Source organism: Suncus etruscus, chromosome 17, assembly GCF_024139225.1.
Source record: "Suncus etruscus isolate mSunEtr1 chromosome 17, mSunEtr1.pri.cur, whole genome shotgun sequence".
In the NCBI taxonomy this organism is placed as follows: domain Eukaryota; kingdom Metazoa; phylum Chordata; class Mammalia; order Eulipotyphla; family Soricidae; genus Suncus; species Suncus etruscus.
This window is the reverse complement of record NC_064864.1, coordinates 60,775,377-60,798,350: the sequence shown is the minus strand read 5'-3', so window position 1 is coordinate 60,798,350 and position 22,974 is coordinate 60,775,377.

Below are 22,974 nucleotides of genomic sequence, written 5' to 3'. Positions count from 1 at the left end.
ATGCCTCATCTCAGCTGCTGCTCAGCTTCCCACCCCAATGTGCGACTCTTACCTTTCAGCAAGAATCTTGTTTGGGGGTCAGAGTAATAGCACAGTGGGTAGGGCCTTTGCCTTGCACGTGGCTGACCCGGGTTCGATCCCCGGCATTCTATACAATCCCCCTGAGCCTTCCAGGAGTGATTTCTGAGCTCAGCGATGGGAGCAATCTGTGAGCACTGCTGGGTGTAGCCCAACAATAAACAAAATAAAAAAGAATCTTGTCTTCTTGCCTTCCAGCTCTCCCTACCCCCTATAAATTCCACCAAACATCCATCAGCTGCTTTGCCACTGTTGTTATTTCTTAACCAGAGTTATTAACCAGTGTTATTTTCAACTCTTTTAATAGGTGGGCGTGGAAGGGACCAAAGCCTAGAGAACAGAGTTTATAGGGATTTCAGTCCTTTCATTTCATTTCATTTCAGTCAATGAAATGTTGCTGTTGGCTCCTTGGAGTGTCCCATGTGAATCTCCCCTGAGCTCTACTTGCCCAAAGTCAAAGATGGGAGTCCACACCCTCTCCATGGGTCGGCCTGGATTAGCCCAGCCCAGCCATTCCCGTCCATTCTTTGCATACCTGCTTGAACATCAACTTGGTGTTGATGTTGCTTGGAATCTGTCAAGTGTTTCCTGGAAGCCCTCTCTTCATGGGTGTTTCTGTTTCTCTCTTTAATTTAAATATATCTTCTCTATGTGGAGATCCAAGTGTTGTGTTTGTTGTAAGCTCACAACAGCCCTACAAGACGGAAGACTAGAAACCAGCACTCAGAGCCTAAGAAAATTCCCCTTCTAGGGACCAGTGAGCAAATGATTCTCCATGGGCGTCCCTCTGCAACCCACAGGCTCTTTTCCTCCACATGCCACAGAAGGGACTTCTTGAAAGCAAAAACTGTGTTTCCCACATTCTAATTCTCCCTGGTGCCCACTGTACAGGGGAGTTTCTTAGGGTGGAACTAGTTACCTGTGTCAGCCATCAACCACCCTCTCAATGACTGACAAGCTTAGTTACAAACAATTTGTGGACACAAGGCCAGTTAGCATTTCCAAGTCTCAATTTGTCCACCTGTAAACTTAGACAAAATGTTAATACCCTGTGAAAAAGTAAAGATAACAATATGGGCCAAACACAGCACAGTACTTGGTGCATAGTGGTTGTGATCTTTATTAAAAGTGACTCGGGGGTGGGGGGCAGGCGGTGGCACTAGAGGTAAGGTGCCTGCCTTGTCTGCACTAGTCTTGGACAGACCACGGTTCCATCCCCCGGCGTCCCATGTGGTCCCCCAAACCAGGAGCAACTTCTGAGCGCATAGCCAGGAGTAACCCCTGAGCATTACCGGGTGTGGCCCAAAAACCAAAAAAAAAAAAAAAAGTAACTCAGGGGGCTGGAGAGATAGCACGGAGGTAAAGCATTTGCCTTTCATGCAGAAGGTCATCAGTTCAAATCCTGGCGTCCCATATGGTCCCCCATGACTGCCAGGAGCAATTTCTGAGCATGGAGCCAGGAGTATCCCCTGAGCACTGCCGGGTATAACCCAAAAACCACACACACACACACACACACACACACACACACACACACACACACATACACACACACACACACACACACACACACACACACACACACAAAGCAAAACAGAAAGTAACTCAGATTCAGGGAGATGGCTCCATGGATTGAGTGCATTCTTGTGTGGGAGGCCTGTGCTTAATCCAGTGGGATAATGATCCCACCTCAATACCAACAGGAGCGACTCTGGCATCCTTGAGTGTGGCTTCAAACAGAAACAAGAGCAACATGACTGGAGAGGTAGGTTGTGGGAACAGGCATGTATAAGAAGACCCTGGATTCTTCCACAAAATAGTGAACAGTTCAATGTGTGGATCCCATAAGGAACCAGACACTCCTTTCTTGGTTGATAAGTGAGATATGGAAAGCCACTCTCGCTCTCTTTTAAGGATCATCAGCCTGAATGAAGAAGCCAGGCTGAATGCCAGGACACAGGAAACAGTTGGTCAGGAATGAGAGTTTCTAGGACCTGCTACAGACTTACAGCCATTTTATGTAATTTATTCTTCTAGGAACTTCTTTGGGGTTTCTTTTTCTTTCTAGCTTTTATATTGACTTCAACATTCAGACTTTGTTGAATACCCCTCACTTCCAGGCTGTTTCCCTAACTGCAATCTTTGTGGAATGTTAGCCTGAGGTGGAGATGCTCTGAGGTTATGCTAATTAACAACATCAAAGCTGTCTCCATCACTGATAAAACTATAGCATGAAGCAACCTGGATTCAAGTCCAGCATTAAGTTCTTAACAGTGAATTAAGTGACAATTTCCATGGATATAAAATAGGATAATAATCCTTCCTGTCTCAAAGGGTTACTGGGAGAATTGTGTAGGACAGACCCACAGGGGAGGAAAGGCTCTTGTTACCAGGTAATTGAGATGCAATCAGGACTTAAGCATTAGCCCAGCACTGAGCTAAGCACAGTCCAAGATGATCCTCTTCTTTTTTCTACCCAAGGACATGATCCAGAGACACTCATCAATCTTATTCCAGGTCTGTCTACCTGGTAGTGGGCCTGAGAATCAAAAAAGGGTTCCTGTACCCACAGTCTGCTGTGACCAGCCCGGGAGACACACACTCCAAGGGTCACACCAAAGGTGCCTGCTGGCCTCATCTCTTCCAAAGGCTGAAAGTCCCATGTTCCCTAAATCCAGAGACTGTCTCTTCCCTACTCGAGTAATAGAAGAAAAATCTAAAACTCAAGATGGCTTTGATTCCAGAAAGATCTTTTCAGTTATGTGACTCACTCACAAGCAACTGAGGGCTCTGCTCTCCACTGGGATGTGGGGACGTTTGCTCAGCCGTCCTGCCCCCGCTGCAAAGGGCTCCTCCTCCTGCAGAACAAACAGCTGCCTGGGTGTGTCTGGGGCCTTGCCCTGCTGGCTGAGGTCCATTGTTGGCCGGAAAACCCTGGGAAGGGTGGGGACTTGGTGCTGGCAGCCGCTGAGAAGCCCAGGGTGGTCAGGGGCCTAGTGCCCAAAGCTGGGGGGGGGGGGGAATCCTCCCTCACCCCAACTTTGAAGACCTGCCACCACACCCTCCATTCCCTTCTCTTCTCTCCTACAGGGCCCTCTGGGGCTCTGACCAAAAAAGCCCCCCCACTTGTCCTGCCCTCGGAGCGACTGTGGCCAAGGAGAACTCGGGAGGAGGGTGTAACATGACCACATTTATTTTACTTTCCAATCTCAACTGGATAAAAATGTTCTCTGGGGGCTGCCATTGTACCGAGCACAATAGCAAACCCTGGAGACTTTTCTGTATTTATTTGTACCCCTGCATGTCCCCTGCTGTGGCCTCTTAACTCAACCCTTCCCTTCAGATAAAAAGAAAAGTTGGCTTGGAAAAACCTCCCTCCAAAGCCCAGGCTGTTTTTTTATTTTGCCCATTGCCTGTTTGAGTGGTGGGTTCCTCCCAAAACATTCTCAAAGGCCTCAAGGCAGGGTAGAGCTTGGGAATTGAGACTCAGGGTGTGAGAGTTCAGATGTTTAGGAGATGCTGGTGGTATATGGGGAAGGGCAGCAGAGGGTAATTGGGGTTGGTTGGAGAGAACCACGAATTTCCACTTAGACCCAGGATTGGAGGAGCCCTATTGCTATGTGGGGGTTCTAGCATTGTCCCATCTAGTTCAGAGGCCTCATTCTTCCTAAGATTACCACTGCTCTCAGGGTCTCTGGGTTAACACAGGGTTTTCTAAAAATTTGTCCAAAGGACCATCTTTGCAAAGACAAATACCAGCCTTTCTCAACAAGGTGGAGCTAGGCCATGAATAACAGTTTGTTCTGAGCTGGGAGGATGCTGGCACAGAAGAGAAAGTTCTTTTATTCCTGCGATTGTCTTCACTCATGAAAAGTTAGAAAGTGTTGATGGCGGCACCATGCCATCAGATAGCAGTAAAAGTTCAGCAGATACGTCTGGGCTTTTGGTTTTGTTGTTTTTTTTTTTTTTTTAAAAAAGGATGAACACTCCCCTCAACACTCCAGAAAAACAAGGCATTTCTGACAACTCAGAGTAAATTGTACTATTTATTATTCCTCTTAGTTTTATTAGATTTGGTTTGGGGTCATACCCAGTGGTACTCAATGTTAACTCTTGACTACACTCAGGGAATCACTCCTGGTGGGGCTCAGGGGATCATTTGGGGTTTCATGGGTCAAACTTGCATCAAATCTAACACCCTGCCCACTGTACTATCTCTTTTTTAGTCATTATTTTCATTAACTGGCTTGTGTGGCATTCATTCCATTAAAGCCACATGGCTAGTAAGCTTGTGAACCAAGAACAATAATATTGCAGAGGTGTTGAGGAATTCAGGCCCACCACTAAGGGGAAGTCCCCAGAGGTGTTGCTAAGGCTCAGAGCTGTGGGTATTTAAAAGGTTCAGGAAGGACATTGGTCATGGTGCTGCTGGATTGGTTCTTAAGTCTGAATCTCAAGTCTCTGAAAACTGGGCAAGGTCTAGGGCAGGAGGCTTCAGTGTGGGGTCGGCTATCACAACCCACCAGGTACCTCTTGGTTTTTCATTGTCCTCAAGTGGATGTTAGTGTTCACCTCAACATCGTAGCAGGGCAGATAGAGACAAGATGGAGCCTGTTTGGCTCAAAACAGGTTCAGGACACAGAAAAGAGGCCAGCTGAGAAGCTCCCTGAGAGAGCTGTGGTAGGAGTAGAGGTCAAGACCCAGGTTAAATTCTAAAGCCAGGAAACTGGATATTAGAGCCCAAATTCAAAATCAGCCAAATGATTTAGATTAACAAGTTTGGGTCCCCTCCTCTACAGAATGTGGTCTCAGGTTGAGGGGAGACCAGATCTGACTCAATATCATTCTCTCTCTCTCTTTTTTTTTTTTTTTTTTGGTTTTTGGGCCACACCCGGCAGTGCTCAGGGGTTACTCCTGGCTATCTGCTCAGAAATAGTTCCTGGCAGGCATGGGGGACCATATGGGATGCCGGGATTCGAACCAACTACCTTAGGTCCTGCATCGGCTGCTTGCAAGGCAAACACTGCTGTGCTATCTCTCCGGCCCCTCAATATCATTCTTGGTCTTGCTGAGGGACCCATTATCCTAAGCCAGGTTCAGGCCCAGGACATCTGTGCTTACAGGAAGGGCCACAGTTTCCAAGATCTCCCAAAGGCATCCTCAGCATTTGCCATCAACATAGCAGGGCTGTTGTCCCCTTCTAGCCAGTCCCCTGGTATTAGATGACAATACCTGTGCTCATGGAGATGGCTTCTATTGAAGGAAGGATGGAAACTTAAGACAAAAAAGAATTATCAGGTGTAAAATTGACTAAAAGTGAAACTGCTTCCTTGCTCCACTCACAGGCCCAAACCCTAGACAACCCACCTCAGATGGGGAAACATGACATAGAACTTAATTCTACCAAACAATTCATCCCCTCAATACTGTGTGCTCAGAACTTCTTGGTCTGTTAAGAGTTGAAAACCATGGGCTTTCAGCTTCTCTACTGACTAGGCCATCCCTCCAAGGAAAGTTAGTCTTGTCCCAGAACCTGGCTGGAGGGTCAGGATGGAAATGGCAGCCAGGAGCTGTGATTGCAAACATTTATTTTTAATATAGAAATGGTTAATATAGAATCCCTTACCTATAAAAACATCTACATGATGCTTAAAATAATAGTAACTGAAGTAGTATCCCCCACCCCTAAGATAGGTCTTTGAGCCTCAGAATGTGACCTCATATGGAGTAAGTCTTTGCAGATGTCATTTGGGCATAGATTCAGAGATGAGATCATCCTAGACTGGGGATGAGTGTCATCTAAGAGATAGAACAGGAGACAGAGATATCCAGAGAGATAAAGCCAAAGGAAGACAGGGGCGGAGGTCACAGTTGTGTTGTCACAAGCCAAGGAATGTCAGGAGCCTCAGATACTGGAAGAGCCAGGAAGGATCTTCCAGGGGAGCGTGGAGTGGAACTCCGCCTACTTCCATCTTGAGTTTGATCTTCTAGAGTCTAGAACCAGAGAGAATAAACTTCTGAGGTCCCGAGACACGCCACCTATGGTGATTTGCTAGGGCTGCCTAGCAGACAAATCACAGCCTTTCCAGGGGAAGCAAGTCTCTATCTCCTCAGCCAGTTGAGACATCTGGGTCAGATCCCTCCCATGTGACAAAGTCCCAAGGCTCCATGATAACTGCCCAGATGAGAAGGAAATAGGTTTATTTATCCAACATAGACAGGTAACTAGGACATTTGCCTGGTAAATACATTAAATAGCTTAGCTGGCCTCACTGATTCGACTTTGAATCAAGGGGTAGAGCCCCTTAAGGGCAGAGCTGATTGGGTAATGATAGGGCTCCTCCTCCTTTCAGGGCTCTGGTTCCCTAGTCTGGAGGCTGACCCAGGTGATACTTGTATCGGCATTAGTGCCAAAATCCACCCTTTCAAACAGCGTTCAGGGGTCAAAGGCCCAACAAATTCACCTTCTCCCTATAGTCTATTAGAGACCCTGTGTACAGGGTCCTCAGAGTAGAGTCTCTAATCAGTAACGTGACCTGTACATGCTATTCCTGCCTCAGTCTCTTCTCCAAAATGTAAAGGAGACCAGGTTTATCCCAGAGAGTGGTTGAGGGCTAACTGATTTCATGCATGGGATGTGGTAAAACTATGCCAACATCCAACCAGCAGTGATCCATTCTTTCAAACCCCCAAAATGCATCTATTCAGCAGAAAAACAGCAGAAAGGGCAATTTGGGAAGTTCAGTCTGCTGGGGGAATGCACATACATTTTTCCAGAACCACTGCCAGCACCTCTTTGGAGCTGTTGTTTCTTGGCAAAGAGAATTCTTCCCCTCCTGGGGTCAAGGGGATAATAATACACTTACTGTCTGAGAAGCAAGGCATGTTGGGTCTTGTAGTTTGCTGATTGCACATACGTGGGAACTCTTTGCTAGCTTCCTAACAGCATTTAAGCATTACCTTCTAGATTAAATAATAGTTGTATGAAATTTCATGGTAGGCACATTATAACACTCAATAAAAGGAGCAAAACATTCTTATTCTGGTAGTATTTAGAATTGGCTGTCATCACCACAAGGGAAAGGGCCCACACATTTGTGACTTTAAAAATGGACAAACATGTCTTCGTCCAGGGATGAATTAACAATGCAGAATCCCAGACCTCACTGCCAAAGGGGAACTCAGTAGGTTGAAGATCCAGCCACTGTCTCTGTAGATCCTGGAAGCCTATGAGAGAAAGGAAGGCCAGAAGCAGAGGGATAGAGGCACTTTTCATAACACCCAACAGTGATCCTGAAGCTTTATTATTTGATTTGATCATTATGGGAACCTTAGTGCAGGTGGCACTAGGAGGGCACCTGTGATGCCAGAGATGACCTGAGCCTTGGATCCTCTCCCCATGTATTCTGCTATTTGATCTGTACTGTCAGCCCCAGAAATGAGTTTTCAAAAATACCATCAAACTGTGGCTATTTGTTAGAATGACTACGAAGTTTGCTTGAATTAAGTACAAGGAAGGGGCTGTGTTTTCTTTAAAATTGAAAATGAAACCTTGACCTTTCATTTCCACTTTCTGTAACTGGTTTCATCCAAACAATACAGAATTCCAGAGTCATAAAGTTGAGTTTAACGGGCCTTTTCCTGTGCCTGACTCTGCACATCACCAACTTCCATGCTTTAGGCCTTCCATCGAGGAGTTTAAAAGGGGGTGTGTGTGGAATAACTATTTAAATGGTATGTTCCAGTGTGGGACAAATGCTCAGTCCAAACACAGACGAATATTCTTTAAAGATCTTTCCAGATAATGAGTTTGTCCTGGCCTCTGTGGTGACTGCTCAGCTACAGTCTTTTTCCCAACAACATCACTCCCAGGCACCTTCAGCACACCCCTAGTCCAGCCTTGTTGCTCACTCTGAGGGAGCCTGTCTTGCTGTGCCTATAAACCATCGGGACTTACCATATTGCAGACTGAAAGTATCGCCAGCATATACCCCCCCTTCTGTTGACCAAGGATGTTAAAGGGGCTGTGGGAGATGATGAGGTCCTGAAAAAAGGCCATGGTAATTGGAGGCTCCAATAATTTCTTGGGGCCTGAGGGGTGGACTTAGGTGCTGGGCTGGGACATTTTTATTCTTGTAGCCCCTGGCTTCCAGCTAGTCCAGGTTTTTCCTGGAATCTTCAAGTCCTGAGTCTTTTAAGTAACAAGGTGCCATGACCCAAAAGTGCATATTGGGGGTACAAAGTACAGTTAAAGAAAAGAGGAGAAAAAAGTCTCCCTTTACTGTCTCTCTTTGGACCCACTCTCAGAATAGAGAAAATTCTCATGGCTTTGAGTTCTGAGCTAGGTTGCCACTAGCATGCCCATAACATATTTTTAAAATAAAGTTGTTAAGTTAGTCTTCATCAAAACAAAGATCTTGTGGACTGTGAAGGATGTGACATTTGTCGCTTGGGGGGTAGGGGGTGAGTAGTATTGCGAGTGTAATACAATGACATGGGAAGTGTTGTAAATAAACCACGTGACCTCAGTCAAACTCACTGAAAAAGAAGAGACAAATAGAGAGAAAATGAAAATACAACACGTAGAAACATGGTTGAAGGAAAGGATATTTGCAAAGTCCAGCCCTGCAGGGTCTTCTAGGGGATAATCTCTCCTAGAAATATCCTGGCCAGGGCAAGGGAAGGGTACTCCATGGAGGGCAGAAATGCAGAATGATTCAGGTGCTAGAGAAGACAGTTGGCCATTTCTTCTAAAACTAAACTCAGTTATCCCATACCCCACAGTCTTTTCTTTTAAGTGTTTGCACACACACACACACACACACACACACACACACACCATGCACACCAATGAAACCTTGGAACCCACAAAATCCTGTGTACAAATGTTGATCCTGACTTTTGCTTTGCTTTTTATTTGTTTGTTTTTGTTTTTGCTTTTGGGCCACACCTGGCTATTCTCAGGATATGTGCTCAAAAATTACTCTTGGTAAGCTCTGGGGACCATATGGAATGTGGGGATTGAACCCAGGCCGGCTGTGTGCAAGGCAAACAAATACCGTATCTGCTGTGCTATCACTCCAGCTCCTCAATCCTAGCTTTCTTCCCTTTTGTGGCCCAAAGCTGACACGTCTACAATGTTCTTTAATGTTTTAATGCTGATCCCATGGTCCTGCCTCAGTGCGTGGACTGATACTGGGCAGGACAGAATGAGTGATAGCAGGAAGGTGGTGAGTTTCAAAGGTCTTGGTCTGAGTGGAGAAGGCACCAGAATCAAAACATTTTTCTGGGCTATACTGGAAAAGAAAGACTTCCAGGGACAGGAAATCACAAATCAGCACTTTGAGGGAAGAGGGGAGGAGGGAGAGTTCACCACAAAGGACACCATGGACATGGGGGTGGGGGCAGGTCAATGTGCAGTGCAATTGGGGGGTGATTGCATGGCTGCATGCATTTGTCAGAATTTACAGATGTCTAGCATCAAATGTCCAGCAAGGAAGTTTGAATTCTGCTAGATGGGAGATTATACCTTGATTTGAAATATTGTGGAAAGATAGAAAAGGCAGTTCAAGCCAACTGACTGTTATTGCACATGATAGTGTTTCAGGATCCGTAAACTGCTCTCCAGGACAGATGAGTGACTCCCATCTGGGAGAAAAAGTGAGCAAACAGGGGCCGGGCGATGGCGCTGGAGGTAAGGTGCCTGCCTTGCCTGCGCTAGCCTAGGACGGACCGCGGTTCGATCCCCCGGCGTCCCATATGGTCCCCCAAGAAGCCAGGAGCAACTTCTGAGCGCATAGCCAGGAGTAACCCCTGAGCATCACAGGGTGTGGCCCAAAAACCAAAAAAAAAAAAAAAAAAAGTGAGCAAACAGGGGCCAGAGCAATAGCATATTGGGTAGGGCATTTGCCTTTCATACAGCTGGCTCAGGTTCGATCCCAAGCATTTCATATGGTACCCTGAGCACTACCAGGAATAACCTTTAAAAGCAAAGCCAGAAGTAACCCCTGAGCATCACCAAACTTGTGTGGCCAAATTAGTGTAGCCCCAAACTTCTCCCCTCCAATAAAGTAAGCAAACTGACTGACTTCTCCAATGGAAAGTGAGGAGTAGAGTGGTGAAGGGATTGGAAGGAGCTTCTTGATTGATCTCAGAACTCCAACCCAACCACTGCCATAGTGATTCCCAATACCAGAGTCAGAAGTAGCACCTGAGAATCACCTGGTATGCCCCAAAATAAAAATTAGTGGTCTGAGGACAGGCTTTGCACAGGAGCGCTGAGTTCTTTACTTAGTACTTAGTTCTTTGAGTAGAAGCATGACCCCAATAAAGTTAAACAACAGGGGCCAGAGAGATAGCATGGAGGTAAGGCGTTTGCCTTTCATGCAGAAGGACGGTGGTTCGAATCCCGACATCCCATATGGTCCCCTGTGCTTGCCCGGGGCAATTTCTGAGCATAGAGCCAGGAGTAACCCCTGACCACTGTCAGGTGTGACCCAAAAACCAAAAAAAAAAAAAAAAAGTATAACAACAAAGGATTAGTTGTCTGGCCTGGTTTTAGAAATCCATTAAGGCTTCACTGACAGATACAGGTTCTGAACTGTAGCAGAACTGGATGTGGACAGCACTGAGGTGGGGGATGATTTGGAAGGTGTAAAGGCACAAGTGTGGATCCTGCTGTGTACCATGGAAGGGAGAAGACACAGAGTGACTAGGAAGATCATGAGTCCACCAAAATATTCTGAGTAGGAATCAAACTCTTGAGATTTGCTCGGGATGGAGGGAGGACCCAGATAGTCAGTGCATGCAGCAAACATAAGGCAGAGTCACCCAGGTGCTGGCACAAACTTGTGCAGAGTAGCCCCTGCTCACTACAGACTCCAGGGGAACTGGGTCCAAGGAGTGAGTGAGTAGACTGTGTTCCTGTCAGCACACAGGACTGTTGAACCATAGAGAGAATGAAGCACAGAGATACATTCAGACATGGGTGAGCCAGGAAATCATCATTCCCACTGGGCCAGACCCAATCCAGATAATAGAATGGGTTTTGGGAATATTGTGTGATTCCATTCACCTGATGTTTCCAGAATAAGCAAAACATGGATTTGAGTATGCCTCAGGAGAATGACATGGTTGATATTTTCTTTTGTGTGTGATAAATAGAAATTTAGGGAGGTTAAACAGGTCTAGTGAAATACTTGAAAACATTTAATTGCATGCTTTAAATTGTGATTTGTATGACATGAAAATTCTATCTTAATCTAACCTTTTTTTTTTTTTTGGTATACATTTTATTTGTGAGGCAGGATTGGGCCACACCTGCCTAGGGTGCTAACGGGCTGCTTACAGTATTATACTCAGGGGCTGTTTCAGGTGTTATGGTGAATGGAACCTAGACAAAGCATATGCACTAACCCTTTGACCTAACTCCCTGGTCCCAGAAAAAATAAACTTTTAAAAGGAAGGGAAAAAAAAGCCCAAAAGGTAACTGGCTCAATGAAGGATGAGACCAAGAATTCACTGCCCAGTATACTTCTATAGGCTTTCATGATCCTTTTTTCTGGGTTCCTCAGTAGCAAGGAAAACTCACAAGATAGTTCAGTGGCTGATAAAGACCCAGGAAAGACAAGTATTCCCCTGTATCCTCACTGGCCAATATAGTCTCGATTGTTCCACAGATCAAGATCCCTGAGAAACGGGTAGAGGAGAGGAAGAAAGAAACCCCATATAACCTTGTATTTTAGAAATAGGTTGAAATATCACAATCACCCAATCACACCTTCTTGGGAAAATTTTATAAAATCTTTTTAAATCATACTCATTAGATGGGATTCAACTTAAAAACTTCAAATTTAAGAACATGTTTAATGACAAAGACAAGTAATCTGGAGAATTAGAAACCGAAATTTTATACTTATTCTTTAATACAAACAAACAGTATGCAGTGGCAAAAGAATCCCTGGATTTGGTGAAGAATGATTATCAACCAAATTGGGGTGACAGATGGGGGCAGAGTGAGAGGAGCTAGATGCAGAGATTGCCAAGGTGAAGTCTGGACTGAGGCTGGTTCATTTACTGAGCTCTGGCAGTGGCTCTGCTGGCTTTTCCCCAGGTAGAATGGAGGACAGAGAGGATACCATTGGCCCAGAGTGGGTGCTAGCATTGGATCTGCACTCATGGGAAGCCACAGAATGAGAAAGCATGTTCTGGGTTCTTTCTTTCATTTTGTTCCTCCTATTCCTCAGGGCCAGAACATTTAATAACTTACTAGATTTCAAGCACTCACTCAGCACCATAACCCATTCTGTGTTTTGTGTGCGTTCCATCTCTGCTATCCTTACCTTGAAGTCATGAAGTAGAGGTCTGTACTGTGCCCCATGTGCAGGCAGGGAACCAGATGAAGAATAACACGTGAACCATGGAACTGGGATTCTGACCCAAGCTCACTGCCATCTGCTCAGAACACTGCTCTCACAGCTGCTCTTTTCTACATCCTGGAGGATGCCTCCTACTGCACATGCCAGACCCCAGGACACTCGCACATACTCAGTTGCTATCCCAGTACTTTGATGATGAAAGAAAAAAACAAGCCTGTGTTTGAATGAAGCAAGCAGAGCTGCAGGAGGCAGGATGGGAAATCAGACCACAGCTTTTTGGGATGGTCTCAGTGGCTACAGCTCACAGATTCTCTTTCCCACAAAACATCTCTTCAGGGGCATTAATAATAGCAAGGAAAGAAGGTTGGGGTCTAGAGAAATAATTAAGGTGCCTGCCTGGTGCTACTGACCCTGGTTTTTCAGCACCACAGTGATCGCAGAGCACTGCAGAGTGCCCTGAGCATTGCAAGGGTGGTCTGGGAATCCCCAACATTGCAGGGTCAGTATTTTCAGCTCTACACATTAAACTACCAGCTGGGTTGGCTAAGAATCATGGAAGGAGCTACCCTAGCCCCACCCTAGCCCTTCCTTATCCCCAGCACTGCTTGGAAGGATAAGAAAAAGGGGAGCATTGTTGTTCCCTGGTATCTAAGACCTGCCTGTTCTTGGCTCTGGGCCCACACCTCAATCCTTTCTGCTCTGGGACATTCCATAAACACTACTTGAATTACACAAAAAAATTCTAATGAAATGACCAAACAAGATCCCCAGATATTGTGATTGTAGTGGCCAAGTTTCAATTGCTCTGCCCTGCTCCAGATTCCTCGGAAAATGATTCCCAAGGTTCTCTCTGTTGTTTCTGCCAGGAGATACCATGGCTGTATGAGATGTTCAAAGAAGAGGTAGAAAGCTGCATTATGATGTCTGCCCTCTCCCCTTCCCTCCTTTAAATTATTAGAGAAAAGCAAAGCTCCCAGCATCTCCCAATGGGAGCTCTGAAACTCCTTGTAACTCCATCCCTAATATTCAGAGGCTGATAGGAACCCAGATCACTTTGTAAATCTGGTTCCCGAGTTTACCCAGAAGCAGTTTTCTGCATTCAGTTTTGTGAACGTCATCAGCTGTCAAGGTCATGGGCAGCCATCCGAAAGGGAAGGGGAAATCAGGTTTCCTCTGCTTCTCTGTGAGAATAGGTAGTTTCTTCAATACTTGACTCCCCCTTTCATGGTCCCTGATCTGCAGCCTTAGCATTGCCTGAGAGCTAATCAGAAACGCAGAATTCACCCCCTGTCCCCCAGACCTCCTGAATCAGAAGCTCAGTGTTAACAAGGCCCCCAGATAATTCTCCCATCAGTTAACATTCCCAAATCACTGCTTACTCAGTAAGACTCCTTTGCCAAGAAAGAGTGAAGTTTCTGATCTTGGAACAAAACTTCCAGTGGGCCAACATCCAGAAAGCCCAACTCTTGAACATGGGCTTGTGCAAGAAAGGGAAAGCTTTATAGCTGTCTGGAATTCACGATGGAAGGAACTATGCCCAGATCTTTCTCCCCAACCCTTTGTCTTGGAGAATTCTTCCATGGGGGAGAAGGAGGGGCAAAAAACTTTTATCTTGTCCCTATCTTGAAACACAGGAGTTGACTTTCAGGGTAAACAGGATGGGACCCTGAGATCATCAGGTCTGCTGGTCTCTGGAATAATGAGTCTTGGGATGCATTTCCCTTCCTAGAACAGTACTGTGGCTGCCCTGAAGGTAGAAGAACAGCAGGAGCATGGGTTGGGGTTTCTGCTTGTTGATACTTAAAATAGTTGTGCCACATTTAAAGCCTCTATAAAGAAGTTTTCTCAGAATGTGTGAGTTATCTTTTGTCTAAACCAGTTCATTCTCATCCCCATAGCTCTAGGATTATTAGTATTGACCTTTATGCCTTCAGTTTCTGTCTCTCATTTGTGTGACTGCACACACAAAAATAATTATTTGGAAACAGGGATAAGATTCAAGTGATAAAGTATATGTGTAGCCTAATAAGAATCTAAGGGCTCAAGCGAAAGCACAGCGGTAAGATGTTTACTTTGCACACGGTCAACACAGGACCAACACTGGTTGGAATCCTGGCATCCCATATGGTCTCCTGAGCCTGCCAGGAGCAACTTCTGAGCACAAAGCCAGGAGTAACTCCTGAGCGCTGCTGGGTGTGACAAAAGAAAACCAAACCAAACCAAAACATAAAGATCCTAAATTCGATTTCTGACACCATAAAAATCACGAGTACCTCCTAATGTGGCTCCTGTGAACATGTGAAAACAAACAATTTTAAAAGCAACCATTTATTTTACCAATAAAAGTTTGTTTAGAAACAACAAAAAAAGAGCAATATGGCAAGTATTTGTCATCATAAGACAAATGTACATTTTTTCCCATACCTAAAGCCAGCACACCTTTATATACTTTTATTTGCTGTGCTTATTGCTGAGTGGGGACGTCCTTCTTTCTGCAGGCACAGGAAAGCACAATTACTTCCTATTGGTCTCCAGAATAACCAAAGCATGCTGGGATTTATAGTTTACTGATTGTACATACAAGATGCTCTCCTCCACTTTCTGGTCCCATTTAAATAGAGCTTCTGTATAATAATTTTCACAGACTATAGATTCATTATTGGCTCTGATCAAGTCCTTGATACCACACTGGTAGACGCAATCCCATGGACAATGCCCCATGTTTCATGTGTATTTGTGAAACCTTTTTCTAGGCCAGTCTGTCTCAGTGTGGAGGAACTCATTTTCTTTGGAGGGTGGAGGAAGGTCAGGCCACACTCAGCGATACTCAAGAAATTCTGAACTCAGGCATCACTCCTGGTGGGCTCAGGAGACCATATAAGATGCTCAAAATCTGAGCCAGAGAGATAGTATGGAGATAAGGCATTTGCCTTGCATGCAGAAGAACTGTGGTTCGAATCCCGGCATCTCATATGGTCCCCCGAGCCTACCAGGAGCGATTTCTGAGCGTAGAGCCAGGAATAACTCCTGATCTCTGCCAGATGTGACCCCCCCCAAAAAAAAAGAAAAAAAGGTGCTCAAAATCAAACTCAGGTCAAGCGAGTTGACCCACATACAAGTCAAGTGCCTTACTCTCCTATCCGCCCTACTCGCTGTACTATTGCTCAGGACCTAGTGAGAAGTTCATGAAAGGATTTCTGTTTGCTTGTTCTGCAATGCTCAGGGCTTCTTCTTGGCTCTGCACTCAGGGGTCATTCCTGGTGGAGCTGAGAGGACCATAGGTAGTGCCAGGAATTAAACCTGGGTCAGTCACATGTAAGGGAAGTGCCTTACCTGCTGTACTATTACTTTATGCTTTGCAAACATAAGAACTGGGCCAGGGACCTGGACTCGAGGCTTTAGCCATTCCCATCTGGGAGAGAAGTTGATACCCAGGCTTTTATCTTCCTCCTCTGCCTACATCTAACAGATATAGAAGAAAGAGCTCTGAGCAAAGATTTTGGGGGCCACCCCTCCTGCCACTACAGCTCAGGTGACTGGGACCAGGCTGACAGCTCTCTCCACTATGCATTCCACTGCCTGCCTTGCCTTGAAGCCAAGGGCTTCAAATTAAATCTGTTTGGTTTGCTTTGGTTTTAGTTTAAGTTTGATTTTTTTGAATCAGGTCCAGTTGGTCTCCAGGATCACTCTTGGTAGGGCTCAGGAGAGAACATCTGTGGTACTGGGGATCAAACCAGGGTTGGTGTATGCAAGACCAGGCCTGTCCTGCCCACTAGCTCTCCAGCCCAAGAAACAATGTGTATGAGCTGGAACTTGCACATAGAACTGTTGCCCCTCCTCAGGGCATGGGAGAAGCCCCAACCTCTACCCCACCCACCCACCCACCTCCTGGGAGAGCAGGCCAAAAGGATGCACGAGAACTGGCAGGAGAAATAGCCGGGTGTGCCAGACCCAGCCAGCTGGCTTTGAAGAGCTGGGCGGGAGGGCTTGAAGAAGAGAGTGTGCCAGATGGAGTCAGATTAGTGGTTTAGCTCCGTGCCTGACCAGCATGAAGCCAGGCTCTGGAGTCCTCATGGGGAGTCAGAGGGTTGGCACCCCCTGCAGAGAAGGGGTGACTCCATGTGAGTCCAGGCTTGTGGCTCAATCTCTGGACCAAAGCAAATCTATATAACCCCAAGCCCCTGAGCTCTGAAAGCTTGATTGAGTGCCCAGGGGCCTCTGCTGAGTTCCTGGTTACATGAGCTTATCTGCTAGTTGAAGAGATAAGAGCCAGAAGATGATTACTATTTTCTGTTCATAACTGGAAAATGTATCTGGAAAAAAAAGTGTCAGGCGGTATGAGAAATCCCCTTCAGATATGTGTGTGGGCAGCCTGGTAGAGGAGGGACCATCTGAGGCTCTGCCATGTGCAGAAGCAAGTAGGCACCCGGTGTCTCTGCTCACCACAGGAATGGCTGGTTTCTCTCTGAGGATCTAGAACATGCCTGTGGTGGCCAACTCTGATCTGACTGCATTTCTGTTCATTCCATGGTTTCTTTGAGTTCCTTGAATATCTTCAACGTTTCTTCTCTAAAGTCCTTATTGAAGAGGTTATACAGGTGACTGATACTATTTGAGTCTTCAGAATACCATTTCATGCACTAAGCATGGTGAGGTTCTGTGTTACTTTTCCATTATAACCTTTACAGTGTGGTGGTGTTTTTATGTGTTGCCCTGAAGCTCGTTGACTAGAAGAAATGTGTGGCTGCAGAATGAAGCAGAGCAGCTACGCTCTTCTCAGGGCGCACTCACCTGAGGTAAAAATGACTTTGCTCAGTCAAAGAGGATCCTGCAGCCAGTCTGTCTGTCTGCCTCCATTTCTTGGGACTGTGTGGCTAAACTCTGGATGCATTTCTGCTTGCATCTCACCTGAGAATATATAAATGTATAAATTATAAATCCCAGGGACAGCAGCAAAAACCCATGGAGGACATAGATCTAAGATCAAAATCCTGGCCCCTGCCCAGACACTGCTAGCTAAAACCATCATGTTCATGAGGACAGAAAGTAGAATCGTGGTTCCCAAGGGCTGCAGGAGAGGGAAATGTAGAGTTCTTGTTGAGTGTTTGGTTTGCAGGCCACATGTGGTGGTGTTCTGTGCCTGATGCTGGGTGAGCACATGCTACAGGAGATTAAACTGAGGCTCGCACATGAGCATCTGCCCCTGGCATTGCCGGCCATCTCCCAGGCTCTGATTTGTCTCAAGTTTCTGATGAAAGCACTTTGGAAAGGGATGTAGTGATGGTTACTTGGTATGAGGTTATTTAGTACTACAAAATACTATCATTATAAATAGTATATTTTATGTTAGGGGCTATTTTATAACAAAGGACTTGGTTCAAAAACTACCTTGCTTCTGCTTCATCTCGCCTTGTATGTCCTTCAGCAATAATTTGTTTCATTAACCTATACAAGGAGGAAGGTGATTGGGAAAGAGTGTGTGTGTGAGAGTATATGAGTTATAATAGGTTGTGTGTATATGAGAGTGAGAGAGTTTGTGAGAGAGAGAAAGTGAGAATGTATGAAAGAGAGTGAGAGAAGGTATGTGAAAGAGTGTGTGTATGTGTGAGTAAAATGTGTGTATGTGTATGTGCATGTATGTAAAGGAATGAGGGGAAGTCTGTGTCATTTACATAGACACTGTGGAATAGTTAATCCTTTATGCCCTTGCCTCATGCCAGGACAGTCTGTGTGTGCAGCTCATCTGTGACATCTGGGTCAGAAGTCTCGGCCACACCACACAGAGAGCGCTGGTGTGTCAGGACAGGCAGCCTGGGTGCCCCAGGGGCAGATGCTGAGGAGAGCAGAGAAGAATGAGGGCCTCTCCCCAAAGTATTGGAGTTGACCATGAAAGAACAAGGAGCTGGGGGCCGGGCGGTGGCGCTGGAGGTAAGGTGCCTGCCTTGCCTGTGCTAGCCTAGGACGGACCGCGGTTCGATCCCCCGGAGTCCCATATGGTCCCCCAAGAAGCCAGGAGCAACTTCTGAGTGCATAGCCAGGAGTAACCCCTGAGCGTCACAGGGTGTGGCCCAAAAACCAAAAAAAAAAAAAAAAAAGAACAAGGAGCTGGGCTGGAGTGAGAGACCACAGTAGGGATAGCTGCTGGCTACCCAGCCATGGCTTTGGTCCAGTGGCTTGAGATCTCTGCATGAAAGGGAGGAGCTGTAATCTCCAAAAGATCAAAGAAGAACATGGCATCCAGACACTCTCTCCTTTGGGCCCCCTCCTCATGGCCCCCTCAGGGTTGGAAAAAGTTCTCTGTTGTTGTGTCCTGTGTCCTGTGCTACCACATGTCTGGGGTCAGAAGTACCTCCCCATTCCCATTGCTTCCTGGGAATACACACTACCCAGATCAGGTTCCCTAAACTTCTTCATGTTCTAAAAAAAAAAAAAAGTCCCTCGGTGCCCCCAGAACTCAAGCTTCCTTGAAGGAACAGTAATCCCCTCATTGCACCCTAGGTTTCTACACATCGTGGACTGCTCCAGTGGCTCTTAGGAATTGGTATCATCTACTTTGGGAAACACAAACCTAGAGGACCTTGGGAGGGAGCAGGGTAGATACTCATTTTGGTTTTAAGGCATCTACATCAGACTCTCCCACTTAGGATACAGTGGGAAGGTGAGGTCATCTATGGTACTCAGAGGGTTGAAAACTCATGAAAATCACTGTCATAGAGACCAGAGACCAGACATCACAGTGTGGTGAGCTAGAATTTGCAGGTGCATGGTGTGTTGGCTAGAAGTTGTGAAGCAGCTAAAGGCAGCTTGACTACATCTAGGTTTGGAAAGAGGAGGCAGCAGTGCCGAGCTTCCTAGAGGGCTGAGACCCCTCTCTGAACTTGTCAGTTATTCTGATTTTATTCCTAAAAGGGTAGCCAAGTTCCCATTTTAATTAATGTTACATGTGTTCCCAATCGATTTCTGGTTGTCTGGAGGCTCTGAGAGGGTGCTAAGTTGCCAGTGATGAAACAAGAGCAGATTTTGAGTAAGGGATGGGAGTCTTTTTGGGAAAAGGGACAGAGGCAGACAAAGGGCCCCATGGAGCTGACCCCCAGCCTACACAGAGGGCTGGGTTACAGGAAGTATTTATGTAGTGGGGCTAAGGAAAAACTGAGTGGATGGTGGACAAAGTTCTGGGTTTGGAATCTAGAAACCTGACTCCGATTTTAGTTTTGGCTTTCTCATTTTCTGTTTTTATTGAAGAAACACAAGACGTAATTTCCACATGCCTGTTTTCCTTAAGCTCCTATTTCTCTTCTGATAGCGTCTTTATTTGTTTGTTTTGGGGACACACCCAGTGGTATTAAGAGCTTACTCCTAGCTCTGTGCTCTTGGGTCACTTCTAGAAGGGCTCTAGTAGTGCTAGGGATTGAAACCCAGATCCACCTCATGCAAGGCAAATACCCTACCTGCTAGATCATCTGTCTGGCCCTCCATGCCAGTGATCTTCTCAGGGAAGGGCTGACCATGGCAGCTTGTTGGCAAAGGGCAGGATCTGGGCATGGAGACTCCTGATGCAGAGGACTTCAGAAAGCTGTGTCCTTTCTTCATCAGAGAAAGATGGAGGGGTCAGAGTGAGAGCAAACGGCTGCATGTAGATCCCAGTTCAGACCCCATGCTGCATAGTCCCCTAAGCACAGAGCTGGGAGTAGCACCTGAGCACTGCTGACTGCAGTTCCCCATCTCCCCAAATGAGGTAGCCACAGAGCAGTAGTGGTCATAGGCCCACAAAGGACCAGGAAATGCCCATTACCGCTGGTGAACCTCCAGGGGAAATTGTTCAAGAAGTCAACTACATGAGGGCTTGCTCAAAACCAGGCCTAGATGGTTTACTTCTGAAGCCTCATCCCTCACCCATTCTTCTTAGGTAACTTGACCTTACCTACAAGACCCCACCATTTCCTGGGAGGGGTCTTGGAAAGGGTAGATAAGGTTTTGACCAGAGGGGATGAGGGCCCTTTTTGGTCTTTTGCCAGCATGGAGGTCAAAGGGAAGATGGCTGACAGGAGTTAAGATGCAGGGCTAGCTAAGAATGGCTGAATGCTTAAAAGGTTATGATATAGGCCACACATGTGGTGGATAGGGCATGAATAAAGTTGATGCTTCCTGATGCCTGTCTCTGGATGAGTCTGATTCCGCCGTTCACCTAAACCTGGGACCCGCCAGCTGAATGGAGATTGCGGAGCCACGTGGCCTGGGATGGCAGAAAAAAATCCCTCCATCCATCCACCTTTATCCAGCACCATCATTATTTAATGCTACAACTTCTAACTCCTGTATTCTAGTCTTGGCAACCTCAGCAGCAAAGGCAGCTCCCCCAATCCTTTCTGTGGGCTTCAGACTAAACCTCAGGCAGCTGGGACCTGGACCCTGATACCTTGCCCTTCCATCCCCACAGAGATGCACCATCAGATGCACCCTGAAAATGTGGACATCCACAGACAGGCACTGGAGGTTAGAGGGCAGTATGGGAGGCGGGAAGAGACCAGACACAGAACATATAGCAGCATCCTAGCTGGCCCTGTCCAGGCCCAGCTCCCAGGAGATTCCAGGAGCATTTCCTGTGCTTTGACTCTCACATGCCCACTATAGCCTTGGCTCTTCCTATTGTGTTAACTGTGTTGGCTGGGCCCCAAAAGAATGGCCAGAAGAATCCATTAAGTAGCTAATTAGTCCATAATCCATGAAAGTGAATTCTAAGGTCTCAGGCCAAGAACCCATCTCTCTCTCTCTCTCTCTCTCTCTCTCTCTCTCTCTCTCTCTCTCTCTCTCTCTCTCTCTCTCTCTCTCTCTCTCTCTCTCTCTCTCTCTCACTTTGCGCTATAGCTCTCCTGCCTGTTGCCCCTTCTGTGTCCCATTGGGCTCTCTCCTGCCCAGCTCCAGAAACTGTGTTTTTCTGTTGCCTGCCCATCAGATTCTTCCCCACCCCCACTGCTTCTTACATCCCACCCTTTGCTTGCCCTCCAAAGGAATGCCAGGGCACCCTCACTTTTTAGGGCCTGGGACCAGGTGTGCACTCCACTCTTCAACCTCACTTTTCAACCTGTTGGCTTTGGTAGCACAGAACTGATATTCCCAAATGCCTCATCCCCTTGCCTGGTCCTTTCATCCTTCTTTCTGCCCACAAATCCTCACTCTCCTCTCCCCTGGAGCCATATGTCTCACTGTTGAGACTCAACTCAAGCCTTGCCCCTTCTTGAACAGTGTTCTGCAGCCTTCTACATTTGTACATGAGCAGTTGTCCTGACCTGGTCCACAGATTGGCATTTAGAACCAAGTTGGCCAACCCATGATTTCCAACCCTTCTACACATGGGTCCATGGACCAGGGGTTGGAAACCTTAGCCCAAGAGGACTTAAGAAGCTTCTCTAAGTGGTACCACTGGGCAGTTGGAACCTAGAGCTTTGTTTTGCCATTTTTTTAAATTTTTCGTTGTTGTTTTGGGGCCACCCAAAATACCTGGTGCTATCAGGAATACTCCTGGTTCTGAACTCAGGAATTACTCCTGGATATGCTCAGGATACCATATTGGGATGCAGAGGAGTGAGGAGTGAATCTCGGTCAACCGTGTTCAAGGCAAGCTCCCTATCTGTTGTACTATCTCTACAGTTCTCAGAACACCTATCTTATAAAAATCTTCCTGCTTGGCTATGCTGCCCCATCTGGCTCTCTCAAGCTGGGAACCCACAGTCTGACCATGAAGGATGCAGGAGGGAACATTCAGGAGCAGATAAGTGATGCATTTGATGCCTGTTGTGTGACTCTGGGCCAGCACTGAATTTCTCTAAGTCCAGTTTCTTCCACTTCTCAATTAAAACAGAACGAAACAGGGTCTGGAGCAATAGCAGAGTGTATAGGGCATTTGCCTTGCACACGGCCTACCCATTTTCTCTCCTCGGCATTCCATATGGTCCCCAAGCCTTCCAGAAGTGATTCCTGAGCGCAGAATCAGGAGTCACAGCTGGGTGTGGCCTCCAAACCAAAACAACAATAAAACAAAGCAGTAGGAAACATTCCCTCCCGGATTTGGGGAGGGCCAGCATTGAAGTCAGGGCATGGGCAGCACCCAACTCTATTATGCTCACACCAAGAGAATGAAAGCATTTCTGGCAAGATTCAAGCAAGATGGTCTTCACGTATCAGAGCTGAGTTCGGCAGAACCAGAGAAGGGAGCGTTTTGGACAATAACAGGAATGACCCCCACCTGAAGCATCCTTCCTTCCAGGAAAGCAAGGTCCAGGCTGGAAACCTGGTGTCTAGACCCAGCCCTGATTGAGATTTGAAAGTGGATCCTGGCATGTTTTAAGGACACACATGGCTTCTCCTTGGGGGAACTTCTGGGAAGTCCTGGGATGTATAGAGATCACATAGTGGAGTCGGTTGTGGGGTGGAATGTAGTAAGAATCACAGCGAGCTCCTTGGGGAACAGGTGCCTCCAGGTGCGGGAAGGACGCGCTCCAGGCTGTTGGCCCAAGACTCC